Source organism: Aphelocoma coerulescens, chromosome 23 (genome assembly GCF_041296385.1).
Source record: "Aphelocoma coerulescens isolate FSJ_1873_10779 chromosome 23, UR_Acoe_1.0, whole genome shotgun sequence".
In the NCBI taxonomy this organism is placed as follows: Eukaryota; Metazoa; Chordata; class Aves; order Passeriformes; family Corvidae; genus Aphelocoma; species Aphelocoma coerulescens.
The window spans coordinates 6817738-6839345 of NC_091036.1; the positions used below are offsets into that span (position 1 = coordinate 6817738).

General features: G+C 50.8%; 1 protein-coding gene across 5 annotated transcripts in view; it reads left to right on the forward strand.

Moving 5' to 3' along the window:
• Positions 1–21608, forward strand: part of GRHL3 (grainyhead like transcription factor 3) — a 116904-nt gene that overhangs the window by 59032 nt on the left and 36264 nt on the right. For 3 of the 5 annotated variants that reach the window (XM_068994409.1, XM_068994410.1, XM_068994412.1), the window contains exon 4: positions 20874–21053. The exons of 1 other annotated variant lie outside the window; for it this stretch is intronic. The gene's annotated coding sequence lies outside the window, so the exon portion shown is untranslated. Of the gene's footprint in view, positions 1–20374; positions 20829–20873; positions 21054–21608 lie in introns of those variants that run through there. One more of the 5 variants, XM_068994413.1, reaches the window with a different exon arrangement.

The following is a 21608-nucleotide window of genomic DNA, read 5'->3' on the forward strand; positions in this document are numbered from 1 at the left end:
GGGGCAGCCAGGGATTCCCTGGCGCTGTCCTTTAGGAGCAGCTCCGTCGCAGATGACTCAGTGGAGTCTCAGCACTGCTGCCACCAGATGTGTCCTGTCCCTAAGCCGTGGCAGCCTGCGGTACCCAGGGCATTCCCTGGCACCTCCCAGCTGTGGGGAAAGGTGAAAAATGAGGAAAAGGGAAGGAGCCCAACCACCAACCAGCCTTTCTGCTGGGCATTCCCACTGAAATCCTGAGCACAGGAACAGGACACAGCTGCTCACGCCCTGCTTTTGACATAGATCCCGTGGAATCTCACAGCAAAGGGGCCACACCCTCTGCCCTTACCCAGAGATTGCTTTTTCTTCTCGGTGGACCCTGCTTGGGAAGCCTTTTCTGCCCCTCACAGCACATCCGTCTTCCAAACCTCTCTCCTGGGCAGGGCAGGGCAGGGGCTGTGCCTGCTCTCTGCTGTGCTCATGCATGAGGAGATCTTTAGAAAGGCAGGAGACACCTTCCCCTTAGACAAGCCAACAAAAATGTCACGTCTTGAGAAAATGAAATGAAATCTAAAGCGTCACCTGTCCTGCAAATATAATCCAGGGAGAGTTTTTAAAGGGGCCTCAGATTTTCAGTTCTTTCTTGAAAGGAGCTAAGGAGAACAAAATCAGCTCTCGGTGCTTTCATTATTTTTTCACGGTGGGTTTGTAGACACAAAGACAACATTGGATCTCTGCCCTGAGCTCTGCTGAGCCCCAGTGCAGAAATGTGGCAGTTTAAAGCTGCTGGTGTTTGTTCACACTCTCCAGCCGGGGATACACGACAGGAGAGTCAGAGAGAACATCCAGGGGGGCTGGCCAGGGAAACAAGAGGTGTTTCAACTTCAGGAGAGCAACTGTGTCCTTTGCCAAGTGGTTCTGCTGGGAAAACTCTGAAAGACCCTTTCAGGTTTAGTTTACAGCCCAGCCCAAAGCAGAATTGTGTGGAAAGTATGGGAACAGCAAAGGCTGGCTTGGGAATACACTGAGGCATTGCCCCCCGACGCAGCATTACTTAAGTGCCATTAAACGCTGTATTTTTATCAGTACAAACGCCTGGACATGGCGAAGGGAGTTCTGTGTTCCTCATGGATCAAACCATTGGGTTTTCCTCCCCAGTCTGGTTTTGGGAAAGCCACCACCCTGTTGGAGCAGTATTTTCCCCATTATATAAAGTGTGTGAGTAAGAAAAATTTAAGGGAAAATTTTTTTGTTGTTGTTTCTGTTTAAAAGAAATAAATACCAAAGACAAATTCCCTTTAAATTTTCCCCCCTCTTTTTGAGCAAAAATAGAAAATAATTTTTTTTATTGTTTCCCACCCTGAGTGTTTGAGATTTCTTCTGGAGATGAATGGGGCTGTTCGAGTGCCGATTATATATTTGCAGTTTTATACAGCACCAACCCTCATTTTTACGGGGTCGGTGCCTTGAATTGGATAAAATTGGCTTCTTTTTTTCCTTGGCAAAGCCACGTGGTTTTTTTACCTGTTTCCCGCAGCCGCTGCAAAACAAGGCGAGGGATTACAAAAGCGGCTCCACAAGCAGCAGCGAGCAGCGCCCGCCAGCGCCGGCCGGAGCAGCCCATTAGCTGCTCTAATTAACCTGCCTTCGTTAGGGCACTCGGGGCCGCGTGGGTGCGATGGGGCCGCCGCTGTTTGTGGGTTCGTGTGGCCCTGCAGGACCAAGAGCCCCGCCCTGGGCACCGCGGGGTGAGCAGAGCGCTCCTGCCCTGGCACCGGCTCGGCAGGGAGCGGCCCCAGCCCCCGGGGGTGTCCGCAGCTCTCCGGGCACCGAGAGGGAGCCTCTGGCCCTGTCTGGGGCAGGGGATGGTGCTGTGCTCCAACAGCGATGCTCTTGCATCAGGGCAAATCCCATTCCCTATCCCAGCCCACGCCCTTTCCATCTCATTTCATTCTGCCCTTACCCAGCAACAGCCACGGAGGCAGAGGAAACCCTTCCTCCGGTCTGAAGGAGTGTTTGACCTGCAGGAAAAGCAGGTCAGGGCCTTCCACTGCCCCTTCCCTTGGGTGATTTGACAACCCACACTTCTGGCCTTAAATCTCTCCATGTAAAACCCTCCATGAACATATCTGAGGAGAGAGCACTGGTTGCTGCAGCTTCCCTCTAGTTTGAGCCCAGAGGAGAGCAGAGTGGAGCAGACATGGAAGCAGCCATGGGCTGTCTGTTGTGAAAGAGGATTTTTAGCAGGCGAACCTGTAGTTATGAAATGAAGCCTGCCTCAAATGTAACAGAGGAGGATCACAGAGGCAGTTACTATAATTACTCCTAATGATACTGACACTTAGCCATACGTTAGTTCCATATAAACCTTTTTTATTCCCAGTGCAAACAATGAATAATCAGCACCCTCCATCAGGGCCTTTTGCAGGGTTACATCATGTTCCCCGGGACAAAGACCATCTCTTTGAACAGCACTTGCCCCCACATTTCCAGGGCGTTGAGTGCCACTGTAATAAAACCTTGTCAGAATTGCCAGTGGATTCATTAAGATCAGGAGGGACAAGTTATCTGTAGGGCAGAACTGTTCCCAGGGGACCTTTTCATTAGTTTTTTATTGGAGTGTGATTTTCTAGGCTGTCATTTCACTTTATGGAGGAAATCTGTTTTAGGCTTCTTTCTTTTGCCACTCAAACTGTAGGGCACAAGTTTAGGGGCTCTGCTGGGAGAGTTTTGCTGTTTCTGGATGTTTTGGCATCCACCTGCAGTTGTTTCCCTGTGAAATACCTTTCTCCTACCTCTGTTCTGGCACTTGCTCAGCCCTACGTGAGTGAAATGCCTCTCTCAGCCTTGATTAGGCATCAGGCATTTGCTTGTGAAAACAACAGCTCCGTTTGCCCTTCCAACATCATTTTTCCTCCAGACAAAATTGGATTTATTGCATAAACAACGTGTTCACTGTAGCTAAGGTGAGTTGGTGGTTAAAAGCAGCTGTGGTTTACATCCCTTTTCAGCCCACCAAAGCCCAGCCCTCTGGTTTGGGCTGAGGCATTCCCGCTGACAGCAGTAATTTCTAGTGACAGATACAGAAATGTCCTTAGGGAAAATACAGCAATGATGGAAGTTTCCTGTGGGAAAAAAGTTCTTTTCTTCAATTTTTTTTTTTTTTTTAAGTGCTTTCACCTTTTCTTTCTTTTCTTCTTTTTTCTTTAAGGACAGTTTCATGACCGGTGTTGGAAAGCTTTTCATCCTCTTAATTCCCCTCTGGTTTTCCCTGCACCTTACGAGGAACAATCAAGTTCTTTTAGGATCAAACCTGAAAAATTGGCTGTGCTTTCCAACTGTATTGGATGTAAGTGCCAGCTGTGGTCTGCATTTGCTGCAATCACTGCAAAGGCCACACCTCTGTATGAAACACTGTCTTTTGCATAGCAAGTGATACTGGGAGTTAAGTTGGATTGCACAATTCTGACTCTAATCTTGACAGCGCCGATAGCATCAATTCTGAGTCAGAACCCTGTTTTCCCGTATCTCAGAGCCAGGATATTTTTTGCACAGCAAATGGCAAAAATTTACATGTATGTAAATGAGTTTAATCTTGATCCCACCGCTCTTGAGTGAGTCGTGGGTCAGGGAAGTCTCCCACTGGATGCAAATGGCTCTTTATGAATCCCAGGCGGAACAAAGGTGGTACAGCCCCGCTTGAACCATCCCAAAATCTGAGGGATTGCAGTAAACAAAGGGGAGGAGACTCCCAGGGGAGGAGGGAGGTTACAACAGCACAGATCCCGAGATTCACCTGTTGTTCTAAAGCATTTGCTTGGGTTATAGTCCAGAACCCGACAGTTTCATTAAAACAACATTGCAAGGTGATAACATTGTACCTACTTAGAGCAGGGTAAATTAGCAGCGTGTCAGAGCACGGAAATGAGTAAGTGAAGAGCTGCCCACAGCTCCAAGCAGTAAATAACTGCCCAGCTCAGGCCACGCTGCCTGAGCCTCTCCTGCGAGCCACCAAAGGGTGCAGCTCGCTCAGCCTGGGAGTCCGTCAGCCTCATGGAAATCCCAGGAGCTTGTGCTGACAGGAGAAAACTTGGCACAAACGTCCACCACTTTTTCTCAGTTTGTCTCATTGATCGCCCCAATTTCACTAAACTCAAGAACGATTTTCTTGGCCTGAAAACAGCTCGAAATTTGTTGCTTTGAGTCAGATGTAGATGAGTGTTTGAGTGCCCAAAAGCATCTCTGTTTTGCAGGGGTTTAGGGAGGATAACGCTTCTCACTTGGACTCTTTGCCTCCCTGAAATGCCCTGTGAAATCCTGGAGAGGGAGAATGCCCCTCACTGCAGGTCCTGCCTTGACTAAACACTGGGAGATCTTCGTATCTGCAGGAGTGCTCCTCGTGGCCACACACAGTCAGGATTTCTGATGTGTAGGGGATGTGCTTCAACATCACATCCTTAATTCTGCCCTGAAAATTATTGATCTTTTTAACTGATTTAGCTCCTGCAGCCTTGATGCCACTCCCAGAATGTTCCCTTTGAAGCAACATGGGAGAAAATCATTAATTGATACATTTACTGCCTTTGTGTATTTTGCTGTAATAATGGCAACTATCACCTCTGATAATGAGGAACATGTCTCTTAATGGGAGCTTAATTGCTGTTGGAGCACAGGACTCCTGTCTGGAGCTGGACCAGCTCAGAAATCCCTGTCCCAGAGCTCAGCTACCATGGGATATGTCATCCATGTGTTCCTGTAGCTTTCTTGCTTCTCCTTGGAGTGTTCGGTGATAGAATTCCTGGGTTTTGTTTTGATCAGGCCAGTGACTAAGATATTTATGCTGTAATTGCTGCTTGTTTCTCTCTGATTACAGTGTGTGTGATGTGAGGAGCAGAAGGCTGATGGCACATGGAGCAATCCCTTGTTTTGGTTCTAATTGGTGAAGCTGTGCAGGGGAAGTGACAAACACCCCTCTGGGAGTCTGGATTAGCTCTCAGCTGTGTCATTGTCTCCACAGCTCCCTGACAGGAGGGGGCAGCCAGGGGGGGGTCGGGCTCTGCTCCCAGGGAACAGGGACAGGAGAGAGGGAACGGCCTCAGGCTGGGCCAGGGGAGGCTCAGGGTGGGCAGCAGCAGGAATTTCCCCATGGAAAGGGTGCTCAGGCCTTGGCAGGGGCTGCCCAGGGAGGTTTGGAGTGCCCAGCCCTGGAGGTGGCCAAGGAATGCCTGGATGTGGCACTCAGTGCTCCGGGCTGGGGACAAGGTGGGGATCAGGCGCAGCTTGGACTCGATGACCTTGGAGATATTTTTCAACCTTAATGATTCCATGATTTTGTGATTCTGTGGTTCTAAGCTGGGTCTTTTTTTTTGAGACGTTTTCAGCAGGATTCCCTAGGATGTTTTTTCTCAGCAGACAGCCCATGGTGGATCCTGTAAACTTTCGGATCCTGTTTGCTTTACATCTGAATCATCCCCGCATTTTGAACAAACTTAGCTCCAAATAAACTAGTTGGGATGGAGGGAAAGAGAGTTTTCCTCAAAGACCTGTATAAAATGATCCTCAGAGACTCTGGGATCTGGCATAATGCTGCAATTCCCAGGTTTCTTCCTGGCCACGAGATGCTTTGGGCTGGGATCTGTGTGGGAGGAGCTGAAGGGACGGAGCCGCTGCTCAGGGAACACTACAGTTACTTTAATTGGGACAACTGTGCTCCAGGATTCTGATGAGGCCCGGTGTGTTCATTAGAAATGGGTGGTTATTACAATTAATAATACACTGAAATTAATTACTGGGAAGAAAAATTATGGCTGTGTTGATCCATCCATGAGAATCAGAGCAGAGATTCCCTCTGTGGCACTTTCTTCTCTTGCCGTTTGTGCTGTTTTCCACGAGGTTCCCAGTTAATTCTTGGAGTGACAGTTGAATGTATTTATCTGATGTAATTCATTCCCCTCTGCAGCCCCATCTCCAAACAACAAAGCAGGAGAATAATAACTGCTCAGCCACCCCTTAATCCACCCCAGTCAAGGCAGAGACGCTCTGAACTGGCCTGACAGGAATGATGAGCGACAGAGCTGGGGGCCCTGCAGGGAAACCTGGTCCCATAAACCACCTAATCCCTCTGGATCTCGGTGTCTTTGGAGCTGCTGGAAGTGTTCTGGGGCAGAAGATGTTGTTGGGCTCTTGAGTCCTGATGTCTGGGGTTTTATCTACATATTACGGGGGAGCGTGTGCCTGAGACCTCGTGAAAATGGGATTTGATTGGGATGTGGAAATTCACCCAAAGCAGACAGGAAAACTGAGGCAGAGGGACTTACCCCATAGGGAAATGTTGAAAGCACTGGGCAGGAAGGAGGCTACTTCCAGACTCATTTTTGGCCTCAATTTTATGCATTTTTTTCAGTGTGGACTGATAAAATCTGCCGACTCTTATCCAGATTTTATCATCAAAAGCAGGGGAGGGTCAGGGCATTCTCTGGAGAGAGCAGAGCCACCCTCAGGACCAGAGCAGCAGACGACACAGGGCATTCAAAGCACAGAAATGCAAATTCAGGTGTTCAGGGATTAATAACTGATCAGCTACAAACTGGGGATGTTTAATCTGAAGGCAACAGAAGCAGGGAAAGGCCTGGGTGTGCTGTGGTGATCTGTGGGCACCAGGCAGGGGGAAAAGACACTCTTCAGAGGAAGGGCAATAGTGACAAGGAATTTAAAGTGAATTTAGGCTGACACTGAGCGATTTTTCCGCCCACCAGAAATAACACATTTTGGGGACATCCAGCAAACTTCCTGCCCTCCGTGTGTGAGATGAGGAGTGTTTCAGGAGGAAGAGGAGCCCAGATCCAGCCACAGATCCAGCCACAGATCCAGCCTTCAGCCACCAAAGGTGGGAATTTAAAATCAATTCCCCAACCAGGGGCTTGTCCAGTGCAGGAGCTTCGTCTTTTTACCTGGTATTTCTATGGATGGTGAAACTCCTGCAGAATGTACCCAGCCACTTGAGCAATGCTGTGAATGGGAGGAGAAATTCCTCCCTTGTCCCAGAGGCCCCCAGCTCGTGCCCTCAAGCAGGAGCTTTCATTACCCCCATTTTTTCCCCTTGGGTTATAGCACTGCCAGTGTTATTTGCAGTTGTAAAATTTTCCAACTCAAGTTTGAAACCCAAACGTTGTTTGTCTCAGTCTCCTTCCTGCAGCTGCAAATTCCTGTGCTCTGGACACAGCTCCCTGTAGGAGCCCACCCTGTCAGGAAACCCTATGGAAATTGTGGGATTCATTTCGTTTTATTTGTTCTTTGGTTCTAGATTTTATATTTGTTTCCAATAAACAAGGCTGAGAACTTCCTTCCCCCCTTTCCCTTCCCAGCTGAGGGGTTGCAGGCTCTGGGTCTGGAGGGAAGCATGTGAAATGTTTTTATTCCAAAGGAAAAATACTATGGAAAGCAAAAGCATCTACAAGGATGCTCTGGTAGAAATGGGAAGCACGAGCAGCTTCCTCAGCACATGGAAAGTCCTGTGAGCCAGGACTGGCACTCCTGGCAGCACACGTGGCAGGGGAGGGCATGAGTTGCTCTGCAGCTGGTATTTCTCTGAAGTAATCTACACAGAAGGGAAAGCAACAGGATGGAAAAAAGGAAAAGATCCAGAGATTTAGGAATCCAGGGATTTGCTCCCCATGTCTCCCCTGAAGTTTCTCGATTCACAGAGGCAAGGACTGGAGCTCCTGTAGGAGCCCCCAGCAATATCCATGTTTGTTCTCCCTTGGAGAGCCGGATTTGGGAAGCACCAGGGTGGGAAGGGGCTCGACATTGAGTAAAGGAAGGTCCTCAGTGCCCTGGGATGGAGGCAAAGCTGGGAATTCCTGCTGGAGATGCAGCGGTGGCAGGGCCCTGGGAGCCCCAGCAGGTTATGGCTGGGAGGCAGGTACCCACCTGCCAGCCCTGCTGGCACCCACAGCTCCACAGGCTCACTCAGGGGCTGCTTTATTCCATTTTTTCCTTTTTTTTAAGTCTTACTTTTGTGTTTTTCTGCCCTGCTCCCCTCCTGGCAGTGGCAGTGAGGGACTGGCTGGGTCTGGTGCTTTGCCTTTTGGCACCAGCCAAGCACCAGCATCAGCTCCTCAAAAGCAAAGCCTGGCAGGGCTGCAGACGCAGAGGACACAGAAGCATGTGAGGAATGATGGATTCAGCAGGCCTGGGCTACCCTCATCCTGCAGCAAGAGAAGGCTCTGAGACTTCTCAGGACAGGCAGGTAACTCCCAGAGCCCAGCTGAAGGCTGAGGATGTTTTTCCCTGCACGGCTCTCCCACCACCGCAGCCTTTTGCCATGGCAGGGGCATCCCTGAAGCAAACCAGGCTGAACCTGGCCCTGGTTCTGCCCTGCAAACACAGGTTCAGGGTCAAGGACGTGCTTTGGGAGCAGAGGAACCGAGTGCTGGTGCTGAGGGGGTGTGGAAGAGACAGAGACTCTGACCTTCAGTGCCACGAGCACAAACAGAAATCCCCGGGTGCGATGTTTTTACTTTCATCAGGACTCTCCAGATGTGGAGGGGCCCCTCTCAGATGCTTGGCAGCGATAACTCGGAACGTGTAAATAAATCCATCGCTGTCTCTGCAGAGATCCCGGCTCAGATGGTGCGGGCTGTAAACGGCAGCATTTGTAGCTCTCATTTACATGATCAGATGGGGAAGGCAGGCAGGTCGGTAACAAAGGGTGCAGCTGCCTGCCCCACAAACTGTCTCCGAGATCAACAGATTCCATCACCCCCCGAGGTGCTGGAGTCTTTAATCTCCAGCTCCATGGAGATGCTCCATGCAATTAGCACCTATGCTCATTACTCCCTCTTGCTCCATTCTTACCCAAAGCCCTCCAGATAAAAGGGGAGACGTTTAAAGCTCAGTTTTCTGTGGCAGTTTCCTACTCGGTGCAGTTTTACCCCGCCTCTCCTTTCTCCCCGGCTCTGAGAATCTCCCAGATTTGTTTGTGGTTTTCATTTTTCACAGGAAGTTCAGACTCTCCTTTCCCTTATTAGGAACGTCTGTAATTCCGTCTCCTACACATCCATTTTGCCATCCTTAAAAAACTTTTCCTACACGCCTTTCTGCATCCCAGCCCCAGCTGGTTATGATGTTGTTCCCCCACTGGGTGGCTGCTCATGTGTTTATTTGCAAAACTGGATGGAAGTCTTTTAAGAGGAAGATATTTTCATTTCATTTCCAGCTGTCATTGCTCTAAAGAGAGGCAGAAACTTTGCAGAAGGAAGATCTGAGGATTTTTTTTTCCCCCAGTCCCAACCAGAATCTGAAAACAGGAGTTGTTATCTTGGCTCTGCTGCTCTCTCAGCTTTAAGTCTGTTTTCCCAGTTATCAATAGAACCAATAATTGATAAATATCCCAGGGATGCTGGAATCTTGAATTAGGTAGAGCATTTCCAGTAGGCAGCTCTCTGAGGCAGAGCTCACTGGTATTGTCCAGAGAAAAAAATATTCTGGAGGAAGTCCCGACTCTTCCCAAGAGAGAAGGAGTAAAGGGATGGGGATCAATTCCTTTGAACCACAGGCTCCCAGGGGATTTGCATGGCTTCTGCAGATGGTAACTGGGAAAAGGGAGGTTGTTGTCAGTTGGTTTGAACTGGTTTTATAGAGAAGAGTGGAAAATTTAGAGAGCTCCTCATCCAAGAGAGGTTGAAAACTCCTGATGGCTGGAAATGGGTCAACATCGGGGTGGAAGAAGTCAACAAAGACTTGCTCCAACTTTCATGTCAGTTCCTTTGTGACTGTACCCCTGTGGGGTGTTCCAGGGATGGGTCAGCTCCCGAGAATAATCCTGGAACTGGTGAATTTTAAGGAGCTCTGATTTTAATTCATATAGTTTAGTTTCTGTGGTTTACATCAAAAGACACCAAAATGCTGGGAAAACCTCGGGAGCAGCCACACCTCAGTTTTGAGCAGGGCAGTTCATTCACACCTCCTCCGGTGCTCTTCCTTTTAAGCTGTAGTAATTGTTTTAATAAACAAAACAGTTTTCATTCGAGGGCATTCTGCCCTTTTAGCTGCCAGTCCCTTGCTCTGTCTCCCTGTGCTATGAATTGTTTTGTTTTTTCTTCCTCTGACTCTGGTTTTAGATTTTCATTGAGTTTGAGATAGGTTTTTTTTGGGAGTCCAGGTAATTCAGTCCTTTCTCAGAGACGTTCACTGCTCTCAGCTCTCCAAATCCCACAGCTGGACACCCAATGGGGCAGGGAGCCCTAAAAATAGGGAATTGCTGCCTACTTACCTGATCTATGTGCACAAATTGGCATTTTTATGTGCAAATGCAGCTTCTTAGATATGTAACTGGTCAGGTGTATATTTAATTTCTCCTTCAAATACTCCACGAGTTCCTTCTGCCGCTTTCACTTGCTGCAAATTAGGGGGTCAGTGTAATTAAACTGCGTCTTCAGTGAAAACTGGTATGAGCAAGGAGAGAATTAGGTTTCTTGTCTGTATGCTGTGCTGGGGTAGTTGACTTTGCTGCATATTTGGGATATTTCCCGTTGTGAGTGTAGGAAATGCCTGCACAGAACCAACCCCAGTGCAGGCAGCAGGAAGGTGCCACCACCGGAGCCCCGCATTGGTGCTGACGAGCGAATTCCAGATGGAGCTTGGAGAAGTGATGATTAATTTCCAGCAGTCCCAGAGAGGAAATTATCCTCGTTAAATCAATCCAGGCGAATTTCAGCCCTTGCATAAAAGGCAGCCTAATTGCCTTGGTGAATTGAGGATGAACTGCAGGACAGTGACAGGAAGTTCACACACGCCTCGCGCTGTCATTAACGATTGCACAAGAGCCTGAAATGTTTACTCACTCGGCCAATAATATGTTTGTGCTCCCTCTTTATTTGGCTTTTTTTTTGACCTTCTTTAATTGCAACGGGAAGGGGGGGAAAGCATCCAGCCTCCATGCTCTGAATAAACCCTGCCTGGCGCTGCCGGGTCTCTCCCAGATCCCTGCCAGGTGTTCAGCCCCAATTCCATGGAGCAAAGATCCGGCTCTGTCTCGGTGCTTGGGAACACCAGGCGAGGTTTGTTGTTATTTCCACCCTGCCCTACTTCGTGCTGTCACTAATCCTGGCCAGGAGCTGGGATGGGGCTGAGGCTGGAGACTCCTCTGGTCACGAGGCGCAGCTTTCCCTTGGCTGAGCCTTTCCCAGGCACGGGGGCAGTGAGACATTTAATTTATTGGCTGTGCAGGGTGATTTACTGACATCACATTAATCGCAGTTAAACTCACGAGGAGCCCGTGGAGCAGAAAAGCAGCTGAGGAATGAGGCAGCGAGTGTTTTGTGGCTCTGTGACTCAGCGGGTTGCAACTGGGTCACGTAGGGGAAGGAAGGGGTGGCCGCTGTCTCTTCCCGCTGGGGACAGCAGTGGAGCTGCCTCGGGTTCTCTGTTGGGTGTTAATTCAGGCTGGATGAAGATTTTTCCATCCCCCTCTGTCCGGGAAGAGCCGGGGTGGGGATTTGTCAGTGTCCAGGCTGAGTGCAGAGGGTTGTGTGTGGTCCCTGTCGCTTTATGGGACTTGGGTAAACACCCGTGGCTTTGTTATGTGCTGAATAGGAAAGTCAGCCCCAAATTAGCGCTAATGTGAGGTCATTTAACCCTTATGGGAGGTCTTTTGAGAAATCATAATAGAGCCAAGCAGGAGTCAGCCCAGCCACTCACAGACCCTGCAAGACTGACAAAGTGCACCATTATCGTGCTGAGATGAGGTCACAAATGTAAATACCCCCAGAGCAGCGGAGAAAACCTTCCCTCCTGCTGGGCTGATTATTCCCAAAACAGGTGCTGCTCCCAAATCCCCGTGCAATGGCTGCAAGCTCCCCGCGTTATTCCTGCAGGAGAATTAAAAGTGAATCGGAGCCGGGCTGAGCGTCAGCATCTCTCAAAGCAGCGATTTCCTTGACACAAGGAAAGGTCAGGGCAGCTCTTCCTCCGATTGTCCAGCCCTGGAACCAAGAGCTGTCATTGCCGTGGACAATAACTGTGTGCGGCTTGGTTGGGATGTGGGGCAGCCTGGCAGGGAATGGGAGCTCCGACAGCGGGTGCAGATGCTGCTGTCCTCCTTTCCCGGGCATGGATGGGCCGGGCAGGGGCAGATTTCCAGCTTGCCTTGCTCCTGGGCAGTGGGAACAGCGCTGGTCCTGACGTCTGATGTGGGGTCTGTACACGGGGGGGATTGTGATTCCAAGCAGGGTCCGCCCTGGGTGAAAGCTGCGATGATTTGTGGGACTAAAACTACCTTTAGGAAGGAATTGTTCCCTGTGAGGGTGGGCAGGCCCTGCACAGGGTGCCCAGAGCAGCTGTGGCTGCCCCCCGATCCCTGGCAGTGCCCAAGGCCAGGCTGGACGGGGCTTGGAGCAGCCTGGGACAGTGGAAGGTGTCCCTGCCTGTGAGAGTGCTGGGAAGAGAACACATTAAAATGTGGGGCACCTGATGGGATCAGAGGAGTTGGAGATCAATCAGTCCAGACCCCTGGAGCCCTGGAGCCCTTATCTGTGCACTGGCAAAGGGAAGAACTCAGCCTTACCCAGCTGGCTCCTTCCAATATTGAGCCCATTTAAAGCTTCCATATGGTTTAGGTCCACTTTAAATCCAAACGTCAGGAGAGAAACCCTGGTCCCTTTCCTGGTGAAAACCTGGCTGTGCTTCCCTGAGTGCCAGTGAGCTCTCTAATTCCAGCCTTCCCAGGAGGATTCTCCAGGTTGTTGTTGAGAAATCCTTCCCTGCCAAGCAGTCAGCAGGACCGGAAGCTCCGGATACCTTCCCATCTGGAAAGGCAATCAGACAAAATGCCAAGCCCAGGGGGCAAAATTTCAGTCTTGGTGCCAGTCTTGCTTATTACATATCTGGGTTCTGCAGCCTGCTAGACTTTCATCATATAATTTATTTGCTTCTCAACATCCCTGCAGTTATTAAAAGCACCGTGCTCGGAACTGCCACCCAAGGTTGCTCTAATTGGTACATCTGCCTTTCGGGGCACTCTGGATTGTTCACTTCACAGCCTCCCCTCCGGCCAGAATTCGATCTGGGTTCCTGGTAGCCAGGGGGGCTGCCTGGGGTCCTTGGGACGCAGGAGATCACAGGGACAAGGATCAGATAGTGCAGGGATGGGCTCTGGAGCAGTGTCAGCCAAATGTCACACTCGGGCCGAGGGGGAGAGTCTCTGAGTACCCTCACCTGCCATGATTTGTCCTTGTGTGGAAGGAAAGGACAATCCCCAACCCAGAATCTCCCTGGAGAAAGCTCACAGCGCCCTGCACTGCCCTGTCTGGCCTTGTCTCCACTGAAGGTTCAAGGCTGGGCTCCCCAAAGAGCATCTCACAGGATGGGATTAAGTAGCTGGGAGCAAGGAAAGCTCCTCAGGTCGTGTTGTGTTCCCCATCCATGGTCCTGGGCAAGGATAGGAAGTGTAATGCCATTAGTCCCATCCCTGGAATGCAAAGGCAGTGCAGACCTGAGGCAGGGATTATCCCATTCCTGTCCCCTGAGCACCTTCAGGAACCCAAATGGAGACACAGGTGGGAACCTCAGGTCTCATTTCTCTGACCTTTTATTCAAGAATGGATAAAATACGTTTAAATTCTTACAATAAGGCTTTCAGCAACCACCTGGCATCCTTCACCTGAACCCAGTCTTCAACTTTCCACTGAGCTCTGAAGGTTATGTGTTGTCCTAGGTCTGACTCAGATCAGATTTTTCTAATTTATCCTAAAATGATTTCATTCTATGCTGAAAATCAGAGCAGCAGGCACTGCTTTCACTGGCAGTGATTAATCCTAAAGCTGCTGTGGGAGCTCACAGGAAAAGGTCTCACTGTCAAAGCCATAAATCCTCCAGGCTCAGGTGAAATCGGAGCTTCCTTTTGTGCCTTTTTAGGACTCAGCTGTGCTTGGGTTTTGGCCAGGAGCACCAGTTCCTGCTGCAGCAGAGACACAGTTTGTGCTGGTGCAGCCTAATTTGTTTGATCTAGTTTCAAACTGGGGTAAAAATGCATTGCTATAAGTCACATCTCCCCCAGTGGTTTGCGTGGGTGAGGAGACACTCAGGGTAGGCAAATTCTCCTAAGACTTGCATGAAATTACTCCCAGTAGGGTCAGGGCTGCGAATCCCATGAGAGCCCCGGGGGTGGCTCCTGTCCAAGGGCTCCATGTGGGACTGCCCAGACAGGCCTGGGACTGGAACGGGCTCAGAGGTGCTGGGAGGCAGAGCCCAGGCACAGGGACATGGAGCAAGCAGAGCTTGGGGCTCCTGATTCCCACTGCAGGGCCTTGGCAACAGCCCATGGCAGCAGATCCTCAGATTCCACAGCTCCCACAGCTCCCAAAGGGCAGCTCCGATCTCTGGGACAGGGACAGGACCCAGGGAGCAGCTGGAGCTGTGTCAGGGGAGGTTTAGGTTGGATTTTAGGGAAAGGTTCTTCCCCAGAGGGTGTTGGGCACTGCCCAGGCTCCCCAGGGAATGGGCACAGCCCTGAGGCTGCCAGAGCTCCAGGAGTGTTGGGCAGCACTGCCAGGGATGCCCAGGGTGGGATTTTTGCAGGGCCAGGAGCTGGAATCCGTGATCCTTCATCCCTTCCAGCTCGGGATATTCCATGGTTCTACCCTCCCTGAATATCACTGATGCAGAGAAATCAGGGGGTTTCCATTCTCAGGAGTCCCACCTGGGCATCAGTTTGGGGGCCATAAAACTGTGGGGAAAACACGACAGCGTCAGCTCAGAAGGGAGGCAGGTTCTCAGATCATGAAGTAAAAGAGGGTTGATTGATTTATTTAACAAAGCCCAAGCAGCAGCTGGTTTTGTAAGAGGCATGTGCTTCTTGCAGGAGGCATTTTCTCCGAGGAAGGAAAATCCCCAGGCCCCGAGGGCCAGCAGCTCCCATGTGCTCCCTGCCACCCAGGACATTCTTGGTGCATCTCTGGAAATGTTGCAAAATACCTGTTATTTTTCCACTCCACGGGATAACTGGTACCTTGCAGTGAACTTTCTCTTAATCCCACAACAACAACCTGCCTTGAGAAGCAAATTCCAGCCCTGCAGAGGCTGAAAAAACTGAATTTACCTTCTGGATTTGCTGTGCAGGAAGGCTCCTGGGCTTGTACATTTGACCTACATGCTGGGCAATCCAAAAACAATCCAATAAGTTCCTACAAGCTTTGGTTAGATTTGTTATCTGAGCAGGAGATGCACTGATAGGATTTGGATTTAGACTTCATTTCAGATGGGAAGGTTTTTCACTGCAGATGTTGGATTCTGGCCTGGCCAGGAAGACGAAGCAACAGGAGCAGGTCGAGTGAGTCCGAATTAAGTGGGCCTTTATTTGGTATCAAATATGACAGACAGGTGCCAGCGAGGAAGCTGAGCTTGCCCACTACCAGAGGGTGGAGCAGATGGGTATCTGGGGCTCCTTCTCTCCTCCAGAGCCGTGGGGAGGATGTTTGGGAGGGAGGATGTTTGGGACAGACGATGCTGGGGGAGTTTCAGCTCTGGCAGGAGCCATGGGAGCAGAGCCTGGGTTCCCTCCAGCTTTTGGGCTCTGGGGAGGAGGTGCCAGCAGGAGAGGGGCTGAGGGGTGTGGGCTGGGATCCCGGGCTGGGATTGCCTGGATCACACCTCGTGCATGGCTGGATGCTCCTGCAGTGTGGATGGAGGGGCTGGAATGGCTCCAGAGGCCCTGGCACTCCCTGATAAAGCTTTCCCTGAGCTGGGCCCAACCAGAGCCACGGGCTCCTCGAGCTGTCACACAAAGGTGACACACTGCAGCAGCTCCCTTGAACCGGGAGATAAAACCCAAAAGTCGAAGTTTGCCCATTCTCCAGCCCAGAACTGTTAATTTTTTCAGGAGGCTTCAGCCCTGCTGGCTTTGCTTGGGCTTTCCTGCATCATCCCCACGCTGTCCCTGCATGGTTTTGGGGGGGCTGGTGACTGCAGGCCAGCAGGACAAAGCTGGAGCCCCTGGGGGGAAGGAGCAGGACCAACATTGGGCTGTTCCCAGGGGATTTTCAAAGGGAAATCCAATCTCTCAGTGCCTGTAAAGAGCTGAGAACTCCAAGGACCTGGAGCTTCTCCCACGTGGGCTCGGCCAGGAGCTGGGGCCGTGTTCCCTGAGCAGAACCAGGACAGCTCTGACTCACACAGGCCTTTGGGTTTTCCAGTTTCCCACTGGGAACGAGATTCAGTTCCCACAGGTGCTGTCCCCAGCCCCTGCCCAGCCTCTCCCCTCCCTCTGCCTTTGCCTTTTCATTTGAATGCTTCAAGAGCAGGGGGTGTCTCCAAACCAAGCCTGGGATCCAAGCTCGGAATCCCAATTCCGGGGACAATTTTAGAGTCAAATCAAGATTGTGGAGCCAACTTCTTCCTCTTCTCTACAAATAATCAGGTCCCACAGCTGTTTTCTCAAGCTGTTGTGGGAAAGTCAGCTCCTGCAAAGTGCTGAGGCAGAGAAAGGCAGGATGACTTCTGCTGTGTGCCCATTCTGGCCACCCCAAAACATCCCCTGGTCCAGTATCCCATGAATGATTCAGATGAGTAATGACAGGTGGAGAGCTGAAGTGAGAAATAATTAAAATTTGCAGTGCTTTGATGAGTCCAGTACTGACCAGCACAGCACTAATGTGTCCTGAGCCCTGGTTCTGCCTGGAAACCACAAGCCAGGTCCTTGCTAGGTGGAGGACTGGCTTTAAAATTGCTTCACTTTGTGGGGTGTGTGAGGGAGTTATTTTCCTTTCTGTCTCTTCATTCCTGAGCCTGTAGGAATTGGGGTTTGCAGTGTTTTGCAACGATCCTGAGGGACGGAGATTTTTGTGTAGGGAACACTTTCACATGATGGGATGATTACAGAAAGCCAGGCTTGAAGAGGCAACTAAATAAACTAATAACAGCAAGTATCAGCAGATTTGAGATGAAACCAGGGAGGCTGGCAGGGTTGAGATGTTATTAGTTCCAGATGTTGCTCACAGATAAATATCTCTGGCCTGAGCTTTTCTAATTACTGACAGAAACTGAGCTGCCTCTCAAGGCTCCCTGAGCACATTCATTATGGTCCAGGGCAGACTGATATCCATTCATATTTCCTTTTTTAAATTTGTTACTTAGGAATTTGCTGAATGAGATCCCATTTCTGTGCCGTGCTCAGATTAATTGGGATCCACAGCTGGGTGAGGGGAGCAGACACAGCATCCAAACCCTGGCTGCTTCATCTGGAGCCCGAACCTGAGCCCAGCTGTGCTGCTGGGATCTGCCACGCTCCTGATAAGGGTAATTTATTCTGAGCAGCCCAGGACACCTCTGCCAGTGCCATTTCCATATCTCTGCTCACCCAGGGCTGATTAAGGAGGAGTGGAGTCAACTGAGGTACCCGAGACCAAACTCATCTCTGCTGCAGCGTCACTGGCTGACATCAGATAACTTCCCGAGGGGAGGCAGCTTTGATCAGGCTGCAGCAGTGGGGGAAATGGTTGGGAGCAATCCCTGATGTTTTGCATCTGGTCCATTTTCAAAACTGTTTTCGTGTTTCAGAGTTTCTCTCGGGGAGGAATGGCAGCACTGAGGGAAGTGTGGGCCCAGCCCTGAGCCCTTCCTGGTGCTGCTGGCACCACTGACAGCACCTCCTGCTCCTGGCACAGGGATCACTGGGGGGGAATCCAACTCCTGGTTTTTTCTGGGAGGAAATGTGCTTTTGTGTTTGGAGTTGCAGGTGTGAGGCAGCCGATGGGAGGGAAGCCCTGTGAGCTGGGCATGTGCTCCCTGGTGGGTGCTGAGGTTAGAAAACAAAGTTTCCTTGGAGCCAGGCCGAAATCCCTGGTAGAAAGGATCCCCTCTGTGAAACCTTCCCCTGGCTCCTTCCCTGTGCATATTTGGAGCTGAACATCACAGGAAGCCTGGGCAGCAAATTGGGCTGGAATGGGGAACATCCTTGTGACATCTCCAGCCAGCTCCCTCCCCTGACAGACTAAACTGGGACAGCCACTTCCCACTTTCCTGCTGGGTTTGGAATGACAGGTGTCAGGTCAGCTCCAGGGAGAGCACGGGATGAGCTCAGGGCAGAGAATGCAGAGGAAAAGCGAAGCTTCTTGCAGCAGGAGAAGGTGGCTGGGCTGGGGGGTCATGTTTGTTTGTTTAACTGCAGCTGCCTGCCCTGCAGTCCCTGAGCTGGGTCAGTTGTTTGCAACCCAAACTCGTTACCGTGTGAGAACTGGTAGAACTCGCTAAGGACAACAGGAATTTTCCTATAGCCCCCTGGGCTACAACAGATAATAACAAACTGGCCTGGCTCTATTAAAAAGACATTTCAGCATCAGGTCACGTTGTTTAGTGGTACTGGGATCCAGCAGAGCCAGCTGGATTCCCAGGAATCCTGCAGATAGAGCCTGGAAAACGGCTGCTGGGAAAAGGCCAGTGAGGGGTTTGTCCCTCTTGATTTCTCCAGAATGCCAAATCCTCCTTTTCCTTTTCCTCATGATTCCCCTGACACTGTAGAGGCACTTGTGGAGCTCTGCTGTGCCTGTGCTGTACAACCAGAGGGAAGGGCTGAGCCTTGCAGCCCAAGGAAGTTTTGGTTCATCTTTTTGTTCTGCCTTCCCAAGGAAAAGGCTCTGGGAGACACAGGGTGTCTCAGTGGGAAAGATGATCTGGTTTGGATATCAAAGGTTTTTGTGGCACAAGGTGTGTTTTTTGCTGGAAAAGCACCTGAAGCAGCCCCAGCTCACTTTAACCTGCTCCAGGCTGCTTCCTCTTGCTGTGTATTAATTGCTGAAGTGTTTTAATAACCTTTGGTCAAAGACAACTGCAATTCCTGGCACATCACAGGACAACTGGAAAGGATGTTTGACAGCTGTCAGTGGGAAAAGCCGTGTATCCTAAAGGGATTAGAGTCCTTGCTTTGAAGTTCCTTACAGGTTATACAGCAAAGAAGCCAGACTGGGAACAGGGAGTGTGGAACGGCTTAGGTGAGGTCACACCGCAGATCGGTGGTGGAGGGAGAAATAGGAACATTGGGATGTCAGGGACACAGGGCCACGCTGCACCTGGGATGATTTAAACACCCAGGGGCAGCCCCAGCTGGCTCTGCAGGGCTGGAGACCCTCTGGGTGATGCTGTCTCCATCCTGGAGCTGCTGATGTGTCCCTCACAAAATGCAGCTAATCCCAGTCTGCCCCTGGATGTTTAAAGAGGGTTTAACAAGCCAAACACAAGAGCAACCCTGTTGCCTTAGAGAGGGTGTAGCTGTGAGCAAAATTTGGCCCTCTCTTTTAAACTTTGCAGTTTGTCTTGACTGCTGCATGCTTTATTTTTAGAGTATCATAAAAGGCTTTTGTTCCAGGGTATATTTAACAGGGGAGTGGAAGGGAAGTGGGAGGGTTTTTGTTCACAGAGAATGTATCTCTTGGTCTGTTTCTTCTATCCCACCCCCTCACCAGATACTCTTGGAGGGTGGAGTATAAATGAAAAAAAAAAAAAGGAGAGAAAATAATAATTAGAAATACTGAAATCATAGTCAAAGGGATTGTCTGGGCGTCCAGGCCTGGAGGCCTCCGAGGCGCCACAAAAGTCACATTATCACAAAAAAGGCACAAAAGGTGCCCAAGAGGATGGAAGAGGCAGGACAGGGATGGTCCTGTCTGGCAGGAGCTGTTGGAGGCAGCAGTGCCCAGTGACACATCACAGCCAGGCTGTGTGTGAGGGCTGGGCTGTCCTGAGCCTCCTCCCGAGGGTGGCACCGAGGCTGTGCCAGCAGAGGAGAAGGGTCTGGAGGGTTCCTTCTTCCCCTGCACCCTGTCCTGGGGGAGCAGACAGCACCGTCCCTGCTGCTCTGCAAAGGGCCAAGCCTGAAAAGCTGAACCAAATCCCGAGGTGGCACAGGACACCTTTCACTGAGACAAAACCCGGCCCTGCTCAGCTCTGCCAGACACATTTCTCCCTCTCTTTTCTTTGTCTTTCTCTTTTCCCCGCAGAGGTCAGAGCCCTGTCCCTCCCCTGCACGCTCTGGCAGTGTTTTCTCCTCCTTCACTTTTGTTGCTGGAGTCTGTAAAGTCTCACTGCAAGGCTGGAGGAAACTCGGAAATCCCCCGAGGGGATGTTGCAGCTCTGCAATAGCCAGAGCCAGTGAAATCCTGGATGGGGTGAAGGACAGGGACTCAGAGCTGCCACTGTGGGCACCATGAACTGGGCAAGGCTTCATTAACGTGGAGATACAATCAGAGCATTGATCAACTGCTGCCACAGCTGCCTCAGATCAGTGCTTTCCTTGGCTTAATAGGACACGTCCCTGCCCAGGGCAGGGGGCTGGGACTGGGGGATCTTTAAGGTCCCTTCCAACCCAAACCACTCCATGATTCTCCATGGGTTCTTTCAGCTGACTTTTGGCTGTTGCTGTCCCCTGCTCCTGGTGTTCTCCAGCAATCCCCAGTGGAGTTTGCATTGCTCCAGACCTTTGGTTTTCCTTCCCAGGAGCAGCCTTTGCCCAGCCCCTGGATCCCTGGCAGGCAGGATTCCCACAGCAGAGTGGAGGGCTCGGGCAGAGCCCAGCCCAGCACGTCCTGGCCTTATCAGCAGATACCCCACGGTCATTCCTCATCTGAGCCAGCAGCCAGGGAGGTGTTGGAGGGTGTTGTACCCAAATTAAAGAGCTCTGTGCTCTCATGTGCCTGTGTGGACACGACTCCTGCCTGCCCCGCTGGGCTGGGAGCCCCCGTGTCCCCAGGGAGAGCCACGCTCAGTGCTGGGCGACACCTCCAGAGCTGTGACACCTCCAGAGCCGTGCTCAGCGTCGGGGCAGGAGCTGAGCGGCCGGCAGGAGTGAGACACCATGGGGGGTGAGAACGAGGGGTGGAAGCCTTTCTTTTTCCCTTTGTTTTAAGGCTTGTATCAACTTGCCTGGCAAAATCCTCTCCTGCCTTCCAAATCCAGTCACCGTGAGTCACCGCTGAGCCCATCCTCTGCCTCCTCATTGCAACACGGATGACAGAAACCATCCAGCAAGAGGGCTTGAATCCCTGATGAGTTTTGTTCTATTGCACAAACCTTTTCCCCGTTCACAGGTGAGTTGCTGCAGAGGTGTTGCCTGGGTGGTATTCCCGCAGCCCATTCCCAAAGTTCCCGCTGGAATTATGCTCAGCAGAGAAAGGTTATCCCCCAGCCCTGCTCCTGACAGATCCGGAGTAGTGCAAGGGTCCCCTGAGCCAGGATATTTATGGAATCACTTGGTACCTAAAGTTAGGGGGGTTAAAGTTTGTTTTTTAAGAGGGAGATCCAAAAAACCCCCCCACGTCTCTGGAGTGAGCGGCTCAGAGAAGGTGAGGAAAGGCAAGGAAGGGTTTTCCTGTCAGTACAATTACCACGGAGGAATGAGAGGAAACTTTCTCCTTCCCTAATTCATAAATCCCTTTATATATAAACACATGTATAAATATATAAATTATCCCTTTATAAATACATGTATTTTGTCAGTGTATTTATACATAAAGAAACACCAAAGGACCACCCAACCCCCCAGCTCCATAAAGATGACAGATCCTTGGCATGGCGGGCGATGATGGAACGCATCCACCAAGCTGAAACTCATTATCCCCGCGATGAATCCCCGATCCCACCCC